Source organism: Malus domestica, chromosome 11 (genome assembly GCF_042453785.1).
Source record: "Malus domestica chromosome 11, GDT2T_hap1".
Taxonomy (NCBI): domain Eukaryota; kingdom Viridiplantae; phylum Streptophyta; class Magnoliopsida; order Rosales; family Rosaceae; genus Malus; species Malus domestica.
In genome coordinates, this window is record NC_091671.1 from 25906211 (window position 1) to 25931157 (window position 24947).

General features: G+C 40.2%; 1 pseudogene; it reads left to right on the forward strand.

The window, feature by feature from the left end:
* Positions 1–24670, forward strand: LOC103430054 (phenylacetaldehyde reductase-like; annotated as a pseudogene).
* The last annotated feature ends 277 nt before the right edge of the window (positions 24671–24947 follow it).

The window sequence follows — 24947 nt, forward strand, 5'->3', positions numbered from 1 at the left end:
ATGGCATTTCAAGGCATACTTTCATTTAAACGCATTTTCTGGGAAAATATCAAGTATATAAATATATACTGAAAACCAAAAGTCCACTCACTAGTATGTTGAAAAATTGTAGCCCCCGAGTCGCTCTTGACCATGCTCGTCATCGGGATAAGCCTCCCCTATATGCGAAATAACTATAAAAATGTCATTTAAATCACATAGACAAAACTAGCTAATAACTTCTCATACAATGCTCAGATAGGGTGTTTGAATATACCAACGTGATCTACACAACTCCACGAACATCCCCATATTTTTAGAATAATTTTCTGACCACCCACGCGCCGCCACGCACCGGCTAAGGCACGACAACACGCGCCGCCCACGTGCAGGGACCCTAACGGAATCCCTTAACCCTGGTTAGGAATATTCCGTTAAATAGTAACGGAATCCGTTAAACTAACCAACGCTGTTAGGAATATTCTGTCAAAGTTGACGGAATATTCCGTCATCTCCTACCTCAGAACTTCGACGACCGTCGCCAGCGCCGGAAACTGGGAAATTCTTTAAACCTTCGTTTCTCGTCCAGGTTTTGGGTTAGAGTGGGTTTTGGGGGGGGGGAGGGGAATTTTATGTTATAAGCCACCATTGGAGATGGTCTTAGGGATGGTTTGGGAGTGAGGTGCTTAAAAAAAAAGCACCCATGAAAAAAAGCTGTGAGGGTTTTAGGTGTTTGGTAAACTGAAAAAAAATGGCTTATTTTGGAAGCTGTTGTGAGAATAATCTGAAATCAAAGGAAAAAGCTGAAGCTGCTATTTGCAGCTTTGGAAAACAAGTTTTTTTTCAAAGCACACGGAGCTACAATGCTCCTTTAATGAAAAGACCCACTATCAGACTACTTTTTTTTCCAAAAGCACTTTTACAAAAAAGTTTACCAATCACTCTGCTGATTTATTTCACAGCCGCTTATTCTCACAGCACAACCGCTTATTCTCAGAGCAGCTTTTTTTCAAAGCACAGCAATACCAAACCAGCCCTTAATGTTCTTAGTTCGTGTGCGAAATCACCATCAATCAAACGGGTGGTTTTGACATCTTTTATAGCCGTAGTTGCATATTTGCATACAATGGAAAACCTCGAACTCCTGATGTTGTACTAGTAGTTTATGAGACTTGGTTTTCAGATCTAGATTTTTTCAAGGAATCAAAGGTATGCATGTACTCTTGATAGGATTTTTACCACCTGCGCAAAAAGGGTTAAAAACACCTAAAATACTTGCAAGAGAAACAAGGTTATTGTAGTATAATTGGCTCAAGCAAGATCGTTCTCCACATGGATTAATTTAAAAAGATTAAAGCGAAATCAATTCTCAACTAATTAATTAAAACAAAGTTTTTGAAAAAGGTGATTAAATGACCTAAATTAAGAAAAATGAATTTCATTAAAAATATTACTTAAAAACTGCAACTTTAAAGAAGGAGAAAGAAACAATTTTTAGAATTCAAAGTGAGAAAGTACTAGGGTTCCGCCATCACCCTAAAAATCCTATGTAGTTCTTAAGAATTACACATGCATATTTTGAAGGTTAGGTTTTCCTAGAGTATATTCTACTTGGAACCTCCAACATAGAACGTATATCTAACATGCAACTCGTCTGTGGTGTCCAGATCGAATGTGAACATGCAAGACTCATTAAGTTTTGTGAAAACCCTTTGAACAACCATATAACTCTTAAGACGTGTCGTCCATCCGAAGAAGTTACACATATTAACGACAAGAAGCCTTAGTCAATTTTAGGGACAACCCTCCGCCAAAATTGCATCAAATTACTTTTCTAAATATCCTAATAGTCGTGAATCACTAAGACAATTAGATAGTTTTAACTGGTGATTAACAACTCAAAACTTGCATGCATAAATTCATAAGCAAATTAAAAAGAGACTACATATTCTTGCTAAGGATCATAGCCCCACCCTAGCAAAAAGAATTAGTTACGCATATTCATAATAAAAATCACAAAGTCTTTATTGAAATAGAAAAAGAATGAAAACACCTTGAAGGTATAAGTCTTGAAATCTCTAAGCTTTGCCCCAAATCTTCTCTCAAAAAATTGCATAAAAAGAAAAACCTAGGGCCGGCCAAAAAAACATATTTATACTACTCTAATTAAATCCTCATAGTCAAAGGTCTTAGAATAAGACTAGGAAACTAAATAAATTGAAATAAATTAGGAAATATAATCTTAAATTAACTTGGAAATTCGCCCAAAATCCTTCACAGCCACGTTTTGGACCCATATCAGCTCCAAAACTGGCCCAAAATAGTTGAATTTAAAGCTTGGGCTATTCTGAATACTTCACCAGAAGGCCACGAACCCATCTGAGATCATCTTGGGCTTTAAAAAATGCATTTAAGTCCAAAAACGTCACTTTTCAGCAACGCGCACTGCTCCTTTATTTAATCGCCAGAAAATAATCGCTTGGTAGAAATTTCTAAAATTTTGATATGAACATGAAAAGAGACACGCGAATGTTCTCCAATTTGAATCACTTCAAAATTCGTCCGTTTGATCATGTTTTGCTTCAGAGGAAGTCGAATGTCCTATGTTGAAAATATAAAGCAAAGTATCAAAATTCTACCAAAATAATTACCAAAATATACTAAGAATGAGGTAAAATATATGATATGAAATTGACTCAACAACCATCATTTTAATGCTCTTGTGAAAACAAAATATGGTGATACATTGTGAGTCATTTTGTTGCAATGGTACAGTGGTAAATTAGTATCATTTTTTTAATTTGGTTTCTATTCGCCGAGAGTTAACCAAGCTAGAATAATATGGTTGTGAGTGTGCTCGTTATGAACGAACAATGGATCTGTTAGTAATAGGCAAGTTTCTCTTGTTCTATTTAATGGTTGATGAAGGTGTACGGTAGAGAAGAGGATTTAGAAGTGATTGGAGAAACTGGTTCCTTTGTCACTTGTGTGGATGCAAATTTCCAACTTCTTTTTCTTAGACAAAAATGCACCTACAAAACAATTAACACCTTAGGTCAAGGCCAAGAGCCTCACGCGCGCACGATGAAATGGGGGGGGGGCTTTGGCCGAAGAACATCTGATGCCAAAGTTAAAATTTAGAGAGAAAGTGTTTGAGAATTTTAGAGAGTTTTTAGCTAGAGAATTGGAAGTGAATTTTGGAGAAAATGTGAGGCTTTTTATAGGAGAATGGCCGGCCTCTTTGGGTGAGAGAGGACCGGCCACCTAGCTCCCTTTGTGGGTTAGGTTCTTGATTTGTGATGATTTTGGGAGTTATGGAATAATTAGCTAATCAATTAAAATAATTACCTAATTGATTAGCTAATCAATTTCATAAAAAAGTAAAGATGTAGTAGAAAAATAAAAGGCATGGCCGGTTCCCTTGGTAATTAATGGATTAATTAGGTAATAAATCCATTAATTAGTCAATTAACATAATTTTAAAAGGAATGTTTTGGAGGTTACCTTGTGGAGAAGATATATTGAGGATGAATGAAATAGGTTTAAGAATAAATACCTATTTGGGCATCTTTGACTTGATTGAGGGATGATTGTCCACTGCTCACGCATAGGAATCCTGGTGTGCCTTGAGGGTAAATTTGTCCTTTTTAGCCAAAAATCCACGAGTCGCCTTGTGATTATTTTTTGCTCCACAAATGCCTCCACACCTGTTGGGCTGCTTGGAAAAAAGGGCAACAGATGTAGAGATTTTCTTGCCTTTAGGAAACTTTAAATTGTTTCCTATTTTGATGTTGATTCTCTCTTTTAATAGGAAATTAGATCCTTCTAGGAAAAGGAAATAAATTTCTCTCAAAGCCTATTTAAGTCCACCTTAAGTGGATTATTAAATCAACTTTAGAGAGCGATTTATTATACCCTACAAGAGAGAGAGAGAGAGAGAGAGCTTAGAGGATATTTGTTCCCCCCATCTAGCAATCTTCTACATCTTGCCCGTGCAAAGGATCGTCTTTTGTTGCTTGCTTCGTCTTTTCATTGCTCGACGGGGTCAAGGTGGCTTCGTGGTTTGGACTTGGCGTGGGCCAAGTTAGAGTCGTGAGGAAGGAGGAATAGGGCAGGCCGTGGTGCTTTTTTTTTTTTTTTTTTTTTTTTTTTGCTCCTAGGCTTGGGCGGGTGCCCTAGGAAGGAGATGAAGGGCCTTGTGCCCTTTTGGACTTTGCCACTAGGCTTTGTGTTGTGCCCCCTTTTTTTTTTTTTAAAGAATTCCTTCAAGTATGTCTTCCTTGAGCCATAAGAATGATGAGGGTGTGTCGCCGTTGTACCGTCAAGGTGGGTCTTTGAGCAAGGTTGGCTACTTCAAGGCTGCTTACTTCATGATTAGCTCTAATGATTTGTTTAGAGACTTCCTTGAGGCATATTGGCATGCCATTCTGTTAGGAGTGCGTGTGAAGTGAGTTAAGGATGGTAGCAGCCATGAGCCATGTGATGGGGCTTGAAGAGCCATCAAGTTCCACCCCTACTATTTTGTGTTAGGGTTTACTTTTCCTATGCCGCGTTCCTTCTAAGAAGTGCTTTGCTCCATGAGATGTGCCCCTACTCAATGTTCTCCAAATGCGATTCGCGTGATGGTGGGATTCCACAATCTTAGCCAATTATTTGACTTAGATTTAACTGTCAACAATTTTGGTACTTCTTTGACATAGGTCACATTGATGGAGTTGGGCAGCTACGATCTCGCCATAGGCTTTTTGATAACTCGAGCAAGGAAGATCAGGACTGGGCTAAGAAGACTTTGGAGATAAGTGGAGAATGAGAGTCTGATTCTTCCCCCGAGCTGCGTGTACCAACGATCTTCTTATCTGGTAAGTAGGCTGCTTAATCTTCTCAGTTGCTTTGTTTTAATGCTAAGTTGCTCTTCAATTTTTTTTATTATCCTCCACTGCTTTTGTAGATTTAGAATTTGGCTCAACTCCTAAGGCTTCTCCGAACATGAAGAAAGTGCATGTCGCTCTTGGTATCCCCTCTAAATATCGTGAGTGGCATTGGCTACTTAGTCCTCTTTGTAGGGAAAAATGTGGGCTGCCCCCGAATGAGGAGATAAAATAGATCAAGGCAGATACGTTGGCTCGTCCTATCACTATGATGGAACCTGCTACCAATGAAGGTGGGAAAAATAAGCATTCCCCGCTTGCTCAAGAGATGTCTACTGAAAAGAAACCGAGGATTGCTCGCAGGGGTTCTCATACTGCTCAAGAGATATTTGCTGAGAAGAAACCAAAGACTACTTCCGCTATTCACGAGGGTTCATCAACTGCTCCCAAGTTTGTGATTAAATTAACTTTCTCAAAGAACGAGAAAGAAAGGTTGCTGGATCTGTGCCGGTGGCACCTACCATTTCGAAGGCTACTAGCTCGATTGCTGATAGGATTACCTAGCATAGAAGTTCATCCGTACCTTCGGTGCCGAAGTTTTTGTCAAAGCGTCCATCTGGAGCTAAGTCTGGTTCACCTTTGGAGAGGCTTGCTACTATGAAGAGCGACAATGTGTCCATGTCTGTTAAATTGGCGTCAAAGCTCATCCCATCTGCTGCTGAGACCAACTCATCTGCTAAGACGAAGGTGACTCCTCTTGCGAGCGTTCGTGAAAAATCCACCAAGTCCGTTTCTAGGGAAGTTGCCTGGTTTATGCACTTTTGAAACCATATCTGCTTGAGGACATAGATGCATGTACCAAGTTTGTTGATTGCATCAAATGGATTATTGGCCCGAGTTCCTTTGCGAAGCATACAGCCGAGCATAGGAGGATTGCTATACTAGCCATGATGCAGAAAACAGCGATTCTGGCAGCCGAGTCTATGCTTCTTGATCAAGAGGATACTAAGGCTGCCAAGGAGGTGCCAAGAACTGTGGCAGTTGAAGCTTATTCCTCGGCTGAGAAAGTCAAGAAATTAGAATCTGAGCTTGCTGCTTTAAATGGGTCTAATATATCTGCCCCCACTTCTCTGCAGCTTGATACCGTTCACCAAGAGATCGTGGATTTGAAGACCATGCTTGATGTAATCCAAGTAAAGTATGAAAGTGCAGAGATGGAGATCGAGTGTTACATACCTCAAATTCAAGATCTTGAGCGATCTATCTCTGAATTTCGCTCCGCTGCTTATGCAAAGGATGAAGAACTGATCGCTGCTTACAACCAAGTGATCCACTTCAAGAAAATTGTTGATAGGCTTGAGCCTCAAGTATCGGAACTCCAAGGTGCCTTGAAGATCAAAGACAATCTAAAGAAAGAAGTGGAGAAGCTGCAGTGGGTTCGTGTTTGTCTACTCAAGGAGAATGAGTAGTTGAAGGGTGAGAAAGCTGGGTTCGAGGCTTCGCTTACTCAGAACCAAGCCGATTTCTACAAGCTGGGTTATGTAGATCATCTCTTTGGGCGGCCGTCTAACTTTGAGTTTTCTGGTAAAGACTTTGTGACCTTCTCTATTTCTCCGGAAGACTTGCTCACCTTTACTTTTGAATATTTTATTGGTGAAGTAGTCAGAGAAGTTGGTACCCAGGCTGGGGTAGTTAAGGGTGAAACGCCGGATAGTGCCACTGCTGAGAGCATCACGGCTGCTGAAGGTGTGGCAGTCGAGTAGTCGTGAGATGTCCAAGCTACTGAAGAGTAGTCTCTTAGGTAGCCTTTAGGATTTTCTTTGTTTTTCCTTATTGCTTTAACTTGAATTCCTTCGGTCTTTGCTAGTTGTTTATCAATTTTGCTAGAAAATTTAATAAACTTGCTTCCTTTGTTTTTCTCCATCTTCGCTTCGTTTTGTCCATACCCTAACCTTTAGACCTTATAGTCCAGTGGCAGGCATGCTACTTTTCTATAAGCAGACAGGCCTACGTAGCCTACACAGTCGTAGGTGTTGGTGTAGAACTTGTGTAAAGTTGTTAGCCATAGGGTTAGCAGTCGGATACTTACAGAAGCAGACGAATCCGCGTAACCACTAGGCTGTTAACCTTGGCATTTTCCAATTCCATAGGTTGTGTAGCAAGTACCACAACACTTTAGGACTTGGTGTAGGTTGTTCCGAGCTTGGCAGTGGTGAAGCTTTTCGACTACGTAGTATGTCAGTAATGAGGCTTTATATATACACGCTAGTTTGTTTAACCTTTCACAAGAATGTGCAGCTGTATAAGTCTAGCGTGGTTTTACTGCTTGAAAGGCCAGTTATAGGCAGTCTTCTGAAAATCGTAACCTACCTTATTGCACTAGGTAGCAGTTTTAGATTTCCAAGGCAGCTGTCCATCAGATGCGCTATGTAATGTGCCCCCTCCGTCTCTAGGGCCCGGTTCCTCACAGATCAGGTCAAGAGGCCTAAAATCCTTCAGTTATCTAAGCCTTGAAAAAGACCATTGTGGCTACTCTAGGAATCTCAATGCAAGCCTTCGTGTTTTTAGTTATACTAGGGTAGCCAGGCTCATCCACATTTCGATATTCGAAGTATAGAGTTTATCCTCCTGCTTTGGAAAGCATGGTTAGCCTTTCGGATGGGTGCAATTCCTGTGGTTAGCCCCTAAAAAGGGTGCAATCTTCTTTTGAAGTGCATGAGAGATGAGTTGTAGTAGACATGTAGTCAAGCCAAGTTGTAAATTACTTTTGAATTCCTTATTGAAAAATGAATGAAATGAACGAATAACTGAGCTGTAAAAGACTGCATAACGACTAGATAATCCTCGACTTAGGAGGTGGTGCCCATTGAGCTGATTGAGTTTTCGTGTTTTGATATAGTGGGATGTCATACATGGTACTTTCTCAAATTGTAGGTGTTCCATTGCTTCTCAATCTCTTTATCGTTCATTGTGGCGAGTGTGTAGTTACCCTTGCCGCCTACTCTGCTGATCTTGTACTAACCTTCCCGGATGGGATCCATCTTTTTCTAGCATTCTCTGTGGGCAGTGATGAATATCTTTCTTAGTACTAGGTCTCTGGGTTGGAACTGCCGGATCTTGGCTTTTTTATTGTAGCTAAAGAGGAGCTGTTGCGATACAGCTGATGGTCTGTTCGCGCCTTTCCTCTATCCAATCTAAGTTTGTAGCCATCTATTTACTGTTCTGCTAAATCCTTGGCAGTAGAGTGTTGATGCTTGTCACGATGATGTTGGGAGGAATAATTGCTTCTGAACCAAATGCCAAAGAGAAAGGAGTTGCACCGGTTGCTCATCTTTTAGTGGTCCGATATACCCATAGACACCCAGAGAGTTCATCTGGCCATTTTCCTTTCTTGTTGGTGAGGGATTTCTTGAGGTAGTTGAGGATCGTCTTGTTAGATGCTTTTGTCTGCCTATTTCTTTGAGGTTATCTCAGCATGGACATGTGCTGCTTGATACCATACTTTTGGAAGAACTTCGCCAAATATTTACCCATGAATTACGGGCTGTTGTCGATGACGATGGACTGATGAAGGCCAAATCGACAAATGATGTTCTTCCATATGAAGCATTCTACGTCAATCTGAGTCGTGATGGTCATGGGCTCTGCTTCTACCCATTTGGTGAAGTAGTCTGTTGCCACGATCATCATGCCTCTGCCTTTTGTAGCAGGCAACATGGGTCTTACCAGGTCGATTGCCCATTGAATGATCGGCCAATGGCTCGTTTGCGAATGTAGCTCACTAGCAGGCAGTGCTGGTACCAGCTTGTAACGTTGACAGCGGTCGCACTTTTGTACTAATTCCTTAGCATCTTGGTGCATGCTAGGCCAATAGTAGCATGCATTAAGAGCTTTATATGCTAAGGATCAACCTCCGGAGTGATTTCCACAAACACCTTCATGTATTGAACTTAGAACCTTTAAGTCACCGGGAGGTGCTAGGCAGCGGAGATGTGGTCTAGCGTAGGATCTTCAGATGAGAATGCCGTTCCACATATAGTAGTGTGCTGCCTTGATTTGGAGTTTCCTAGACTCCAATCTTTCCGAGGGGAGCGTGTCGTTAACCAGGTAGTCTATAATAGAATTTTGCCAGTTGGGAGTTATATTAACCTGTGACACTTCGGTCGTTAGCTCTACCTTTATATTTGGCTTATCTAGATATTCCACCGGAATAGAGCATTTTAATTGGTGGTCGAGGGCGGAGCCTAGGTTGGCTAATGCATCTGCATGGGCGTTATCTGCCTGCGAGACTTGAATGAAAGTGGAAGTCTGAAATGCCTCAAGCTGCTTGTGTACCTTCTCTAGGTATTACGCTATCCTTAGATGTTTTGCCGTGTATTCCCCAGTAGTCTGGCTGCTGGTGATTAACTGGGAATCAGAATGAATTGCAAGCTTTTTCATTGCCAAATCTTTTGCCATTCAGAAGCCTGCCAGTAGAACCTCGTATTCTGCATCCTTATTGGATGCTTTGAAGCCCAAAGTGATCGCCGGCTCGAGCATTGAACCGTCTAGGGTGACAAGGACCACGCCTACTCCTGAGCCTTTATAGTTGGATGCTCTGTCGACATGCAAATGCCAGAATTCTCCATTTGATGGAATAGAGGAGGCTAAGGTGTGCTCGGCCACTTCTAAGGCGTCGTTGGGCTACTCTGTTGCATCGCCTAGGCTAGGCGTGAATTCCGCTATGAAGTCTGCCAAGGCTTGGGCCTTTATTGCCGTGTAGGGTGGGAAAACTAAACCATATTGGCTGAGTTCTAACGCCCACTTCATCACTCGTTAAGAAGTGTCTGGACCATGTAAGATTGATCGTAGAAGATACTGAGTCATAACAATGATTGTATAAGTTTGAAAGTATGGTTTGAGCTTCCAAGCTGCAACAACTAGCACCAAAATTAATTTTTTGATCTTTGGATATCTTGTTTCCGCATCGAGAAGAGCTTTAAAAGTGTAGAATACTGGCAGTTGATCCCCCAGCTCTTCTCGTATGAGGGTAGAGCTCACTATTACTTTGGAGACTGCCAGGTAGATGTATAAATCATCCGCGGCTTCCGGCTTAGATGGTAAATGAGGTGATGTGAGATACTTCTTTAGGTCTTAGAAGGCTTTTTCGCACTCTTTATCCCACTTGTCTTGATGTGCCCTCTTAATAGCTTTGAAAAAGGGCTTGCATCAATCGGTGGACCGCAAGAGGAAGCGGTTGAGGGCTGTCTCTCATCCAGTCAAGCTTTGGATCTCCTTTAAGGTGGTTGGAAACTTCATCTCTGGGATCGCTTGGATTTGCTTGAGATGTGCTTCTATTCCTCGTTGGGTTACTAAGTACCCTAGGAATTGGCCTGAAGATACCCCAAATGTGCATTTAGTGGGGTTGAGCTTCATATTGTACTTTCTGAGGATACTGAAAGTTTCTGCCAAGTTGCGGATATGATTTGACTGCTGCTTGCCCTTTACCATTATGTCATCGACATAGACCTCCATGGTTACATCAATTTGCTTCTTGAACATCATGTTTACTAACCTTTGGTAAGTGGCTCATGCGTTCTTGAGGCCAAAAGGCATAACTTTGTAGCAGCAGGTACCTCGTTTGATTACGAACGCGATTTTTTCCTTATCGGGTTCATATATGGCTATTTGGTTGTAGCCTGAGTATGCGTCCAAGAAACTGAGCAACTGGTTCCCAGAAGTTGAATCTACCAATAAATCGATATGAGGGATAGGATAAGGATCTTTTAGGCATGTCTTGTTGAGGTCAGTGTAATCTATGCAAACCCTCAATTTGCCCTTCTCTTTTTTCATGACTAGCACGACGTTAGCAAGCCATGCTGAATGTGCTACATTTTCTATGAATTCGGCCTCCAATAGCTTGTCAATTTCTGCCTCAATGATTGCCACTCGTTCGGGTGTGAAATGTCTCATTTTTTGGATCACTGGTTTGGCAGCGGGATCGATGTGCAGCTTGTGGCAAGCTACCTCAAGATTGATACCATGCATGTCAGACGGTGACCATGCAAAAACATCTCAGTTTTCCCTAAGTAAAGCTGTGAGTTCTTCCTTCTCGGCTGGGTTTAAACGTGATCCGATTCTAGCCGTCATTTCCAGCTATTTGGGATCAAGAATGATGTCATCAGCGTCCTCTTCGAGTTTCCATCTTATCTCGTCTGTTTGGGGCCATCTTCTCGATCTGCTTGCTGTAATTGCTATTTGGTAGCTTCTTCTTCCCTTTGGATCTCAGTAGCCTCTATGGGAGTAAAGGTCTTCTTCTTTCATTCCTTCAATACTTGCACAGTGCATCGTCGAGATGCGGCCTGGTCAACTTGATCTCTCTGACTCTTCCTCCCGGGATACGGAATCGGATTTTTTGGTACTTGACGGAAGTGACGGCGTCGAGCTTGATCAACCAAGGTCTTCCAAGAATCCCATTATAGGGAGATGAGTCACTTATGATCGTGAACGTCTGTTTTGAGACAACCAAAGATGTTTTCATGTCAAGTGTGATATGGCCGATGACAGTTGAGGTATGTCTGTTGAATCCGGTGAGTATCTCTGCTCGGCGTATGATTGTGCTTTCCAAGCCCATCTTCTAAATGACTAAAAGTTAAAGTAGGTTGATTGCACTTCCATTGTCGACCATCATTCTGTTGACTATAGCATGAGCTAGTTGGACATATACCACTAATGCGTCATTGTGTGGAAAGTCAACGCCTTCTGCATCCTGCTCGGTGAAGCCAATGATGGGTCCAAGTTGGATGTCGGCTGCTTAGACCTGTGAGACTAGTAGAGCCTGTTGAATCTTTTTTTTTTTTTTTTGAATTGCTGGTTACCCCTAAGTGCTTAGATTTGGCGAAGATGCCATTAATTTGAATCATCTTGGTTGACGGCTCCTCATCGTTGTCTGCGTTCCTTCTAGGCTACGTAGCTGGCTTGTCTAAGTATCTGTCAACCTTGCCTTCTTTCACGAGCTTTTCTAGGTAGTTTGTCCAAGTGTAGCAGTCATCAGTTGTGTGACCGGAACCTCGGTGGAATGCGCAATACTTAGTGTGATCCAACTTGGAAGTATCCCCCTTTGATTGTTTCGGCAGTTTGAACCATGGCTCATTCTTGATGTCGCGAAGGATTTGGTGGATCAGAATTGAGAACTTAGAATAGTTCTTGGTCGTCAGGCTTTCTTTGTTTGTGGGTCGGTCCCTACACTTAGCCTTATGCTTGCTTTAGTTTAAATATTTCTCGTCCTTCTTCCTTTGAACCATTACCGACTTTTTTCGAGGCTGCTCGGGTGCCTTCTCTACTCGCCAAGCCTCATCCCAAAGTGCATGCTTCTCTGCTAGAGCAAATGAGTCTGCTAGAGTTAGATATTCTTTCATGATCATTTCTCCAAATAGCGGGTAGTCTGCTGGGAGTCCTTTTTGGAATTGCACTTGCTATCGAGTCGTCGCATTCGATGATCTTTGTCTTCTCCGCTTTGAACCTCTTCATGTAGTCGCGGAGCAACTCCTTTGGGTTTTTCTTCACATTGAACAAGTGATCGGACTTTTTCTTGATCGAGCGGTATGATGAGTATTCTTTGGTGAAAACCAAGGAAAGATCATCAAAACTTTGGATGAATTGTGGTGGCAAGGTGTGAAACCAATCTTGCGCCTCGCCTTGTAAATTAGTGGCGAAGATTTTACACATAAGGGCATCGTTGCTCCGATTAAAGATACCGTGCTTCGATAGTGCTTCAAGTGCCTCTCCGGATCTCCATTTCCTTTGAAAGATGTAAAATGTGGCGTTTGGACCTCGGGAGGGATGGGATGTTGAGGTGAGAGGTCTTGAGGGGGCTATCCAGTAACGAATTCCGGAAGCATGCTAAACTTACGTGGAGGCTCTGCCTACTCGATCTCGTCCGTGAATGATGATCTACTTATATTGGTTATATCCTGCCGTAGTGCCTTATCGACCACTTCGTTGTGCTGAAAATCACATAATCATTCGTTAAAGAGTTTCTCTACCTCTTCTTGGATTTGCCTTTGCTGGGGTAGCAGAGCTCTTGGCTGCCATCAGTCTTGACCTGCTGGTCTAGGCTGCTCTTCCATGCTTTTGGCTTGTTCATGTCGTGGCGGCGGTGCATGTGGTCCATCTCTAGCAGGTAAGGGAAGGCATGGGAATTCTATGCAAGCTACCGATTGAACTTGATTCGGATTGAGTGACTGATTTTCTCCATCCGTCATGATGTCTGCTCCGATCTGATATGAAGAATGCTTCTTGCGAGCCTAGTTGCAAATGAACGTTTTGCCTAGAAGGCTGCTCATGTTGATTATCAGAATGTGGCCCCAACCGTGAACAAATACTTATCCATGGGCCTAGTCGATAGTTCACGCTCCTCCACACGCTAAGATGGGAGTATACGCTATCTGGGGGCCCAATCGAGAATGTATGATGCCTGAATGTTTGTTTCGTGGTTGGTCGAAAGGCTGCTTGCCAGAGCACTACCAGAGAGGCTCTTCGTTTGTCCTTGTCCTAGTATGGGACACCTCGTCTAGGGCACGTTGGATTTCAATGCATTGTAGGAGCTGATTCACCAAGGTCGTTTGTTGTGCAAAGGCGCTCGTCAACTTTATGACTTGACGAGACAAGTGTTGCTTTTCATTTAGATTGGAAGTGCTTGGAAGGAATGTGCCCGCTTAAGCAATGAAAGGATGGTAGACTCCAGGCACGAGATTTGAGTTGGGAAATGTCAAATCCGTGGAGAAATATGGTGAAAATGCCCCCGGCTCGATGGTAGGTCCGAATGGTTGAGATAGACTTAGGCCGACTTGGGCTGCTTGGAAGGCCACAGGAGCAAGCTGGGTCGTGGGAGCAGGCTGGGTCGTGAGAGCATGCTTGGCCACGGGAGCAGGCTGCTCGGTGCGTGATGCATGTGAGTGTGAGGCTTAGGTCATGGCTTTGGAGTATGGGCTTTGGATGTCACGGCTTGGGCCAGTGCAAGCTTGGATGGCACGGCTCGGGCCGTGGTAGTGATACCATGGACCTCACCTCGAGTAGTGGTGACTGTGGTGGCCACCGTGGTGGTTGCCATTGTAGAATCCCGTAGCGATGGTGCCGCTCCTATGATCACATTTAGCCTCATGGATCACCGTGGACCCATTTCTTGAATATTGGAATTTTCATTTGTGGACTTTTCTAAATTTCTAGCCATTGTATTTCTGTTTTACGTTTTATCAAAGAATCTTTGCAAATAAAAAATTCTAATAATAAGAACGTACGAAAAATCTACAAATGGACAAGAAAATAGAAAAACCTTTTAATGCGGGAGTCTTCTATAAGTGTGTGACTCTTCTCTTAATGAAAGCACCAATTCGTGGATGCAAATTTCCGCCTTCTTCTTGTTGGACAAAAATGCACCTACAAAACAATTAACACCTTAGGTCAGGCCAAGAGCCTCACGCTCCCACGATGAATTTGGGGGGGGGGGCTTTGGTCGAAGAACCTCCGATGCCAAAGTTAGAATTTAGAGAGAAAGTGTTTGAGAATTTTAGAGAGTTTTTAGATAGAGAATTGGAAGTGAGTTTTGGAGAAAATGTGAGGTTTTTTATATGAGAATGGCCGGCCTCTTTGGGTGAGAGAGGACCGGCCACGTAGCTCCCTTTATGGGCTAGGTTCTTGATTTGTGATGATTTTGGGAGTTATGGAATAATTAGCTAATTAATTAAAATAATTACCTAATTGATTAGCTAATCAATTTCATAAAAAAGGAAAGATGTAGTAGAAAAATAAAAGGTGTCCATTGGGAGAGATGGTAACCGGCCTTTGGTGAATTTTTTGGGTATATTTGGTGATTTAATTGGTAATTAATGGATTAATTAGGTAATAAATCCATTAATTAGTCAATTAACATAATTTTAAAAGGAATGTTTGGGAGGTTACCTTGTGGATAAGATATATTGAGGATGGATGAAATAGGTTTAAGAATAAATACCTATTTGGGCATCTTTAACTTGATTGAGGGATGATTGTCTACTGCTCACGTGTAGGAATCCTGATGTGCCTTGAGGGTAAATTTGTCCTTTTTAACCAAAAATCCAAATGTCGCCTTGTGATTATTTTTGGCTCCATAACATGCACATCTTTTAAAGTTCAGTTGACTCATCCATTTTCTGATATATATATATATATATATATATATATATATATATATAAACTTCTAAAATATTTGGGTACATATATATGCGTATGTATATATCTTTACATGGAACATGAAATTATGGTTTGCAACAACTGAATTAGTTGGGCCTTTAAGGGTTTATAAGTATTATAGAGCACATTGTGGGAGAAACTTCCCTGAGTCTGTTTTCCATATTGTAAGTTGAAAAAGCAGCATATATGGTTACCATGGTAGTTGTTGTTGGGATTAGCTAGAAAATCTAGTTATGAATGAACAGCCGAAGAATAGAAAAAAAATGAGAAGGATAACAACGGAAGGATTTCAAAAGGGTTCTCTCTCTGTGCAGAATCTAGCAGAGCATATTCATTTTCACCACACTACAATTCATACACTCGATGCTTACATAACCATTAGAATCCAAGGTGGATTCTCTCTCTTCACAAAACAATCTCAGCCTTAAATCTAGCTAGTTACTAGGATCATTACACTTGGCAGTATTTGCCTTACTACATTAGAGATGCACACTTGGTATTTTAAACTCAAGTGAATACACCAATTTGTTACATATCTTATTTTTTTTCTAATCAGTTATAGACATACAATTCAACACTCCCCCTTAAGTCTAAAGCTGACTTCACACCAGGCATACTTCTGAGAAGATTAAATCGATCCTTTGCGAGTGGCTTTGTGAAGATGTTTGCCAATTGCTCTTCTATGGGACAATACACCAAATCAATAATGCCTTCCTGCAATGCATCACACCAAATCAATAATGCCTTTCTGCAATGCATCTTTGATAAAGTGATATCTCCTGTCAATGTGCTTAGTCTTTTGATGAAACACAGAATTTTTGGTAATGGCGATGGCAGATGTGTTATCACAGTGAAGATGGGTTGCATCAATTTGTAAGTCTCCAAAATCTTCTTGAACAAACCTCAACCATATTACCTGAGTTGTGGCTTTAGATGCAGTTATGTATTCAGCCTCTGCAGTTGATAGTGCGACACAACTTCGCTTAACTGAAGCCCAAAAGAATACACCACTGCCAAAAGAGAAAGCATACCCTAATGTACTTTTGATGTCCTCCAATGAACCACCCTAATCATTGTCACAATAACCAATTAAGCAAGCTTTTCTTCTCTTCACATATTCCAGGCCATAGTCTAGAGTCTCCTTGATGTATCTAAGCACCCTCTTTGCAGTTCCATAGTGTCTATTAGTAAGACAATGCATAAACCTAGCTAATACACTTGTTGTATACATTATGTCAGGCCTTGTGGCAGTGAGATATCTGAGACTTCCCATAATGCTTCTATACATCTCCTTATTCGCAGGTCCACTTCCATCATGTTTGGTTAGCTTCTCAGTTGCTACAAGAGGGGTTGTTACAAACTTTCCTTCACTCAATCCAAACTTGCTCAGCAACGAACTTACATATTTTTCTAGTGAATGAAGATACTTAAGTTAGTTTGGATTACTCGCATCCTAAGAAAATGATGAAGAACTCTTAAGTCTGTCACCTCATATTTTTTCTTCATGTCTTCCTTGAACTCTTCTAGCATTGATTTACAATTGCCAGTGTAGAATATATCATCCACATATATAGAAACAATCAAAATGTCTACTCTCATTGCCTTATGTACAGTGTTGGTTCACTCAAGCTTTTCTCAAAACCACACTGTGAGAAATAAGTGTCTATTTCTCTATACCAAGCCCTTAGGTGCCTGTTTAAAACCATAAAGAGCTTTATGTAGTTTGTAGTATTTGTCTTCCTTACCCTTGATTATAAATCCTTCAGGCTGCTTAACATAGACTTCTTCTTGTAATACTCCATTTAAGAAGGTTGATTTTATATCTAACTGGTACAATTTCCAACTCTTTTGTGCAACCAATGCTATTAGAGTCCTGATAGTATCCAACCTAGCAACTGGAGTATAGGTTTTATTGTAATCCAATCCAGGCTTTTATGCATAACCTTTTGCAACCAACCTTGCCTTATTCTTCAGCACTGAACCATCAAGATTTAGGTTGATTTTGTAGACCCATTTAACCCCTATTATAGGTTTTTCAGTTGGTCTATCAACCAGCTTCCAGGTACCATTTTTCTCAATCATGAACAGGTCATCCTTCATTGCCTTTAACCAATACTCATCTTCCATAACATCTTCATATTTCTTTGGATCCATGATACACAAATTGCACTGAGCCAATACCTCATCTAGTTTCCTTCATCTCAATGGTGTATGATTAAATGCTTGAGTATACTTCTCATCTTGGCTTAATTTGCTGGTGGATTCACCTGAAGGGAACATCTTAGATTGAGTTTTAGAGTCTTCAATACTACGAGTTCTTCTAAGTGAAGGTGATGTAGGTGATGCATGAGACAACATCACACTTTCATTGCTTTCAGCACTAGAACTACCATAAACAAATCTTCCAGCAGTGAAAGGAGGTTGATCTGAAATCTCTTTCCAATTCGAAGTAGATTCTTCATAAAAAGCAATGTCTCTTGACAAGACAAGTTTCTTGGATATTGGATCAAACACCCTATACATACCCCTTTTCATAGGTTGCATTTCCCACAAATACTCCTTTGAAACTTTTAGGCTCAAGTTTATGTCTTTGTTCACTTGGAACATGCACATAACATAATGCACTGAATATTCTCAAGTGAGCAATACTTGGTTTTCTTCCAGAGTAAGCATCAAAAGGTGTAATGTTATCCAAGGCCTTTGTGGGACATCTATTTAGTATATACACTGATGTATAAACTGCTTTAGCCCATAAATAATATGGCATTCCCTTCTCATGCAACATGGATTTTGCCATCTCAATCACTGTTCTATTCTTCCTCTCCACTACTCCATTTTGATGTGGAGTATATGCTAGAGTGAACTGTCTTTGTATCCCTTCTCTTTCACAAAACAGATCAAATTCAAAAGACTTGAACCCTCTCCTCTATCACTTATCAGGCACTTAATCTTGAATCCACTTTGCAATTTTGTCATAACTTTGAACTTTCTAAAACAATTGAATGTTTCAAATTTGTATCTCAAAAAATATACACAAGTCATTCTGGTAAAATCATTTATCAAAAACATAATATACTTATTTCCAACAATTGAATCATTTTTCATAGGTCTACATAGATCAACCTGAATGAGTTCAAGTGGAGCATTGGCTCTCTGTACTTGATTTCTTGGAAACTCTTCTCTATGTTGCTTCCTATATTGACAGCCTTCACAGACACCATTATGGTCTGCAAGTTGAGGCAAGCCATGAACCATGTCTTTGTTTCTCAATTGCTTGAGACCACCAAAATATAGATGTCCTAGTCTCCTGTGCCAAATCTCAAAGGAATGAGTGACACTAGCTTTCAATGCAATTTGATTCTCAGGTATGAGAGTCATTGGATAACATCTGTTCACTTTCTTTTTCACTTTAATGACCAAAGAATCCAAAGATGGACCATCAAACACACTGCGCATTCCTCCACCAAATACTAAGAAGTATCCATGTGCATCCATTTGACCAACACTAAACAAATTTTCTTTTAACCCAGGGAGATACATTGCTTCTTCGACATACTTTCTGCCCTTGTTTGTATCAATAACCAAATAACTAATTCCTGCAACATTTACAAGATCTCCAGTTGGCATTTGAACCTTGTCTGCAATATTGGTTCTCATATCAACAAGCAGCTCCACATTCCCTGTCATATGGTTGTTGCAACCACTATTAATGTACCATTCTCCATTTACCTTTGTCTCAGTAATTGCATTATTGGCATAGAACAAATTCCCAGACACTTGTATCTAATTTGCACTATTTGCCTTTTGCACAACCTTTCCTGCAGTACACTCTCTAGCCCAATGCCCAAACTTGTCATAGTTGAAGCATTTAGATTTTCCTTTGTGCCTGCACTCACCAAAATGATACTTAAAACACACCTTGCACAGAGGTTTTGTAACCTCTTGGCTCATTGATTGAGGTGAATTCATATTCTGATAGGTATTCACAGGAGATCTATGCTGAAACTTTGGTTTTGATTCTCATTTTTTACCATTGGAATTCTAATTTTTCTGAAATATGAATGAACCAGAATGAGCACCACTTTTGTTTTGCTATTTTGGATTCACAGAGAGTGACGCAAATGCTCTCTTAGTTGTGTCAACAGTGTGCAAATCAAACTGTTGTTCTTGGCTCTTCAAAATTGCAATAACCTCCCGCAGTTCTACCGTCTCCAAACATTTTGTATTCTTAATAACCAAACATATAAGATCATATGGTTTACTAAGACTAATCAAAGCCTTTTACACAAATCTCTCATTAGAAAGAATTTCACCAAATATTTTCATCTAATTAATCAACTTATTTAGTCTTGTATGATACCCAGACAGAGACTCATCATCACGCATCCTAACATATTTAAACTCACGCCTAAGGTTTTGCAGTTTTACAGACCTCGCTTGGTCGCCACCATGGTACTTTCCATACAATAGATCCATGCCATCTTAGCTGATTCAGCGTTGGCAATTCAAGGAAAAATTTGATCAGAAATTGCATTTTGAATAATTCCTAGAGCCTTTGCATCTTTCATCAACACAGCAGCCATTTCTTCATCGATCTCATCTTTCGATCCTTCAATCTTCTTTTTCTTCTTCGAATTGAGAGTTATAACTCCCTTTTCAACTAGATTCCACAACCCATGTGATTTGAAAATCGTCACCATCTTGATTCTCCAGAACTCGTAGTTCTCATCGGAGAAAATTAGAGTTTTCACTTCCGAGCCTCCAGATCCAGACATCTTTGGTCTGAATGGGTTGCATATACTTCTCAGATGGTAACAAAGCTCCGACAATCTTCACAAGCTTTGAGTGAGCCTTGATTCATCTCTAAAAATTCACAGTTTTACGCCCAGATTCAAATTACCGAACTTGGCTCTGAGGCCATGTTGGGATTAGCTAGAAAATCTGGTTATGAATGAACAATCGAAGAACAGAAAAAAAAATGAGAAGGATAACAATTGAAGGATTTCAACAGGGTTCTCTCTCTCTGCAGAATCTAGCAAAGCATATTCATTTTCACCACACTACAATTCACACACTTAGTGCTTACATAACCGTTGGAATCCAAGGTGGATTCTCTCTCTTCAAAAAACTATCTCAGCCTTACATCTAGCTAGTTGCTAGGATCATTACGCTTGGCATTATTTGCCTTACTAAATTAGAGCTGCACACTTGGTATTTTAAACTCAAGTGAATACACCAATTTGATACACAACTTATTTTTTCTAATCAACTATAGACTTACAATTCAACAGTTGTTTCTTATGTTGTGATGTCTTGTCATCTTAATCTCTCATTCTTATTTTACGTTCTGCTATGTGCTTGCATATACTCAATCTATGTACTCTGATACCTAAGAATCTGGTGTAAACTTGTGCTTCCGTGTTGAATTTAAGAAATGAGATTTCTTCATTGTTTAATGGTTAATACTCAAGATTTCGTGTTATTCTCTTCCATGGCCGGAGCCAATTTTTCGTGATTGGAGGTTCCCATGCCAATAGGTATAATGTAGTCACGAAACATGTAGGATTTTGATGTGTTCTCAATGCCATGCATTTATTTCATGTTATGCCAGTCCTATAAAGTTTTGACTGCCTCGTGAAAGATTTTATTGGCTTTTGCATTGATTAGCTTTGGGATTCTTTACTATTTCGCATTAATAAGGTGGTGAATATTTCATTATTTTGTAACAAAACATATTTTCATTTCTTTTTTCCCTTAATTTCCTCCAGCAATGATATGTTCTTTCAAAGACTTTGGCTGAGGATGATGCCTGGAAATTTGTAGAGAAGGGGATTGACTTGGTTACAATTTAATAATTGATATAACAGAAATACCACGTAGTATTATTCTGGTTGTTGAGTTTGTTCATAAAGTTAGAAGGGTATTATTGTAATTGAAATATATAACTATATAAAAAATTGTATTATCATTTTCTTAAGTTCAGTTATATATATTTTCTCTAATCAATCAATACAATCTCTATGGACCAATTCTTTCTCTTCCTCTGTACCAATTGTTCAGTTTTTTGCAATGCAGTTAACATGTATCAGAGCCACCAAATTTCGCGCCATGGATCTTAGTGGTCGATTCCACTTCTCTCGTTACTTTCTATCTTTCTTCATTTCTTTCGTTTCAAAGAATTTGATCGTTTAGGCTTCCGTATTCATAGTTCTTATTTTTGGTCTCTGGATTTTGTCCGCCGAGGGTTTTTTGTTTAGTTTTGGGCTTTTTCCTCTGGGTTTCAAGATGAAGCCGGCGAGATCAGCAGGGCACAACTACTTGACCTTCACATGGAAGACGTCGGCCCTCTCCTCTTCCGTCACCTTCGGAACAACCACCTTCAACACGCCGTTCTTCATCTCCGCTTTGATACTGTCAGTCTTGAACACCTTCTCCGGCAACTCAATTCCGGTGTTGTACCTCTGAGCCAGGAACAGAGAGTAGACTGAAGCTGATTCGTAGAGCAGGTAGAGCGCCATCATGAACACGAAACGGCGGCGTTCAGGGCTTCGGCTTTGTCTGTGGAACTCTCACTTTCTCTCTTTAGAACCGTCAGAATCGACGGTGGAGAGAGGGGAGGAGAGCTGAAGTTCATGGGGGTTAGGGTTTTAATGAAGATATGCTTAGTTTCAGAAATTGGGGATATGAAATTCGAAATAAATTAGCGATTTGAGAGAGATTTGGGCTATGAACAGAGAGTGTCGGTCAAAATCTGGATCGTCAAAAGATTACGTTGCCGAGATCCATCTTCTTTCTGCTGTGTAAATCTCAATTCAGTGGTGATTTTTTTCTGTTGTTCGTCTGGGAATTTCTCTTCTGCGTTGCCGATTGGAAAGTGGGATCTTGGACTCTGTCAGGTTGTTTCTTGTATCTGTCATCTTCTTTATGCATATATGGTGTTTGTGGAATTGCCGCAGAAGATAAGTGTGAGATTTTATACGTGATTAATTGTGAAGGCCATTGACATTAGTTGAAGAATGATGAAATATAGTTTCTTGATTGTTTGCCAAGATAATTAGGGTCTCTTCTTGGTGTTGTTTGCATATCAGCTCTCTGGGTTCTATATCTGCCACTTTGATCCATGTTCTGTTCTCTGTTGTGGAGAAAATTTCTCAACTTTGTGCAGTCCACATGTTTGAAGAAATGCACAGCTCAAGTTGTTTTGTGAAGTTGGTGAAGACACATGTTTGTCAAGTTGTTTTGTTGGGTTTTGATGAATTGTCTAAAGATAAACTACTCTTTCATTCAGTGATTTGGTTGGATTACAAGATTTCAAGAAAGTGTCATTCTTTCTTGATGGTTAAGAAAGTATCATTCTTTCTTGATGGTTAAGAAAGTATCATCCTTTCTTTGATTCCATAGAATTTGCCAAGAGTATCATTCTCTTGTTGCCTTATAATTTGTCAAGAGTGTCATTCTCTTGTTGCTTTAGAATTTGTCAAGAATGTCATTCTCTTATTGCCTTAGCATTGGTGTCAAGAGTGTCATTCTCTTGCTGCCTAGAAGAATTTATCTGTTTTGATTTCTGGATTGTACTTGTGTCTTTCATCATGGCTTCACCAACAGCTAAAGTTGTAGTCTTGTGTGATGATAATGGAGTGAGCAGAGGTTTTGATTTGTGTCTCAACTCTTCAAGAAGCTACAAAAGCTCTCAGTAATATTTTGGTCAACAGTTACAAGGGTGTCATGGTGTGCACTTCCAATTGTGGGTCACTTTATATTTTCGAGATAGCGGGGTTGTCCAAAAGTCAGCAAGAATGTACCGATGATAATTTGGCATAATACTCAAACTTCAGGCTTGGTTTCGTCTTTGTCATCTTCTATCTTGGGAGCCAAGTAGAACCTAATGTAGTCCATCTCTGCAATCTTGTATTCAACCACAAATGGAAGTTCAGAAGACAAGCTGATTGTGACTGTGTTTGACAATGTTGTAGCCTTTGTGAACGAGTTCATGTACCTCAGAGCAAATGTCAACAACTGCAGACTATCATACACTGCTCCAAACTACAAGAGACAGGGGTTTGGGGTTTCCTCTAGTGTTTAGCTTCATGACAGTAATTGCAGATGTATTTACAAAAGGATTGCACAACCCAATGTTCTTGAAGCATTGCATACATCTTGGTCTTGTAGTTCCAGATCAGTCTCAAATACTTGGCTAGTTCAAACTTCACTTGGATACTCCAAGTTTAGTTTGAGGGGGGAGTAATAACTGATATAACAGAAATGCTACATGGCATTATTCTAGTTGAGTTTGTAAATATAGTTAGAAGGGTATTATTGTAATTGCAATATATGGCTAAATAAGGGATTGTATAGCTATCATTTCCTTAAGTTCAGTTGTATACATTTTCTCTATTCAATCAATACAATCTATCTTGTTTCTCTCTAGCAATTCTTTCTCTTCCTATGTACCAATTCTTCATTTTTTGCAATGTAGTTAATATTGGTTACAATTAACCCCGCAATGGTGATAGGTCCTCTGTTACAGCCAATACTTAATACAAGTGCTGCAGCAGTTTTGAACGTTATTAACGGTAAGGTTTCTTTATTGGTGTATCTAATATTTCTTCTCATCAACGAGCAAAACGTTTCTGCTCAAGGAACTAGAAGAAAGACTAAATGTCTTAAATAGAACATTGTATTTTAATTTAAAATGGTTGTTTCTTCATGTTGAGTCGAGGTGATGCTCTATCGTCACCTTCCTTCCTATTAGCGTCCCAACCAGAGGTGTTTCATATATGAACTCCCAGTATCTAAACTGGATACCGTCAGTGAAACAAAGAGCTTTCTGTTAAATACATAAGTACCTGACTATTAGTAACATTTTGTGCGCGCGTTCTCCATGAAGTACCTGACTATTTCTTCACTTTTTTGTGCGATGCAGGAGCTGGAACATTTCGAAATGCAAGTTCTGGATGGATGGATTAATGTTAACGATGTTGCCAATGCACATATTCAAGCATTTGAGAGACCTACCACTAGTGGCAGATATTGTTTGGTTGAGAGAGTTGCCCACTTCTCAGAAGTTGTGAGAATTTTATGTGAGCTGTATAACTTTGTGATTGGTATTAGTCACTTCATTTTTTTCGACAACTATGCTGTCCCGCGATTCGGATACTAATTGGTTTTATTTGTTTTCATGTTGTGGTTCTATGGAAATTAATTGCGCGATTTTCTTTTTCAACTGGCATTCCGAGGTGTGCAGACGAGAAGCCTTTTGTGCCAACATATCAGGTGTCCAAGGGGAAGGCGAAGAGCTTGGGTGTCGAATTTATTCCACTAGATGTTAGCCTCGAGGAAACAGTTGAAAGTCTGTAGGAAAAGGGTTCTGTCAATTTCTGAGTCACTTCAGTACAGTGAAGATCTTTGAAGTAAATTCAGTCGCGGTAAAACATATTCTCTGCTTCCGGCCAGAAGAAAAGGAACTATACAGTCTTGCCTATGTTTCAGTTTGTGTTTCCGGTTGCCGACTTAAACTCTGGCGTCTGTTTTTCGGTTTAAGACTTGCTGTCCAGCTTGTTGATGAAACTTTATGTGCGTGCAGAATAAAGAAGACATGAACTTTTTGAATAAAATCCTGGAGTAGTTTGAGTAAAAGTGCGTTCATGCAACTTTATTCCCTTGAGAAACTGTCGATTTACCCCCTGAACTTTCACCTCATTTTCGATTTCCCCCTGAACTTTTCTATTGGAAAATTAAGGACTCAAACTAATTTTTTTAGCCGATTTACCCCTACCGTTAGTTTTTCATATATTTCATCCATATTTCTGTTATGTGATAATTCTTTAAGGGCAGAAAAGTCATTTAGCAAGACTTTCACACAATATACCCTTTGCACCATCGCTGTTTAGA